This window comes from Somniosus microcephalus, chromosome 5 (genome assembly GCF_052327205.1).
Source record: "Somniosus microcephalus isolate GS21.2 chromosome 5, FLI_Smic_1.0, whole genome shotgun sequence".
Lineage (NCBI taxonomy): Eukaryota > Metazoa > Chordata > Chondrichthyes > Squaliformes > Somniosidae > Somniosus > Somniosus microcephalus.
The window spans coordinates 210144217-210145745 of NC_140991.1; the positions used below are offsets into that span (position 1 = coordinate 210144217).

Here is a 1529-nt window from a genome sequence, read left to right on the forward strand (position 1 = left end):
AAGTACATTACAATTGTCAACATTGTTACTTTGCCAGGACTAATACATATCCGTTTCTTTTCTCTTCCAGGGCTTTCACGCGTAGAGCAACAGTTTGTGGACATAGATGATGATGATTCCTCAGAGGACCTCATTCCTTCTGAGGGTACACGGTCACAGCATATACAGCCTACGACCTTTGCCCTAACAGCTCACAGGTTCAACTAGTGACTCACAGAGGGAAAAATAAAAAATGAAACCCCTGGTGGGGTTCCTCACAGATGTCATGAGCCAAGTTTGAAGGGGTTATCCCTTGCCTCCTATGAGCCAGTCCTAATTCTGCTTCCTGGTATGAAGAGGTTTGGAATATTAGATTGCTGCAGTATTAAAGCATCATAACAGCTCCCAGGGAATCTGGCACATACCTGCATGAACTTCTTCTTGTGGTTGCACACCAGCTGGATGGAATGAAATCCCTCGCAATTGATAAAAACTCCTGATTCATCTGGTGGTGCTTGGAATGCCATGTGTGTGCAATCGATGGCACCCTGTACCTGTGGGGAGCCAGCCAGATATGCAAATCCAACTGCCCACTTATTCTAGCTATTGGCGTCACAGGATAAGTTGACATAAGTTGACACTGTGGCAAAGAACCCATCCATGACCAGCCTTATGCATTAATGTGCAGCTGACTGAGAGACCATTGAGATGTCTCCAGTGGTGCACTGGAAGGAGACAGAGGCAAAGAAATTGAGGGCAGTGGTGACCTTGACAGCGACAGGCAATGTGTGGCCACCAGGTCCAGCAGGGAGCAGTTCTTCTGAAGGAGGCTGCAGATGTGTGCAATCACTTGCCGTGTCAATCTGAGCCTGCGGAAGCACTGCTCTTCAGATAGGTCAAGGAAGCTAAGCTTCTATTGTAGACCCTCTCAAGTGGCTACTGCCTCCTGCGATGCAGCCCCTCTGTCACTCTCCTCTCTGCTCTTCTCTACTCTATTCTCCTCTCTGCTGTTTTCAGCTCCTTTCTCCAGATCTGTGTTGTCCAGATCTATGTTGTGCACCTCTCTCCTATGCACCTGTAGATCCCAGCACAGCACGACGTCACTGCAGTGGATGGTGAGTGTCTTCCTCGTCCGATGTCCTATCAAAAACATCCATGGTGCCTCCCATGTGATGTTGTCTGTTTGAAAGCCTCCAAACTTCTGAAACATGTCAATGATCACAAGAACTCTCTGCAAAACATTTGCCAGAGAGAACTGAGAAAGCAACTGTAATCAGTGTGGCTTTATTCAAAATGGGCAATCACAACTTTAAACACCCCAATGAAATGCCGCTCAATCTCATCTCTGTTTCACTGGCGAGTTTCTCGAGCCCCGGAAAACCCATGCTGGAAGCGTTAAACGCAAACCTTGATAAAATCTCTTCCAATGTGCCTCATTAGCCTGTGATAATGATCAACCCGCCTCCGGCAAGCAGTTTACTTGCACGCAACCAAACACACCTCCGTTAAACCCGGAAGTGGAAATTGGAGGTGGGTTGGTGTCGGGTTTG

At 47.6% G+C, this 1529-nt stretch overlaps 1 pseudogene; it reads right to left on the bottom strand.

The window, feature by feature from the left end:
* Positions 1-480: 480 nt before the first annotated feature.
* On the bottom strand, positions 481-1148 carry LOC147117545 (uncharacterized; annotated as a pseudogene).
* Between the last annotated feature and the right edge of the window lie 381 nt (positions 1149-1529).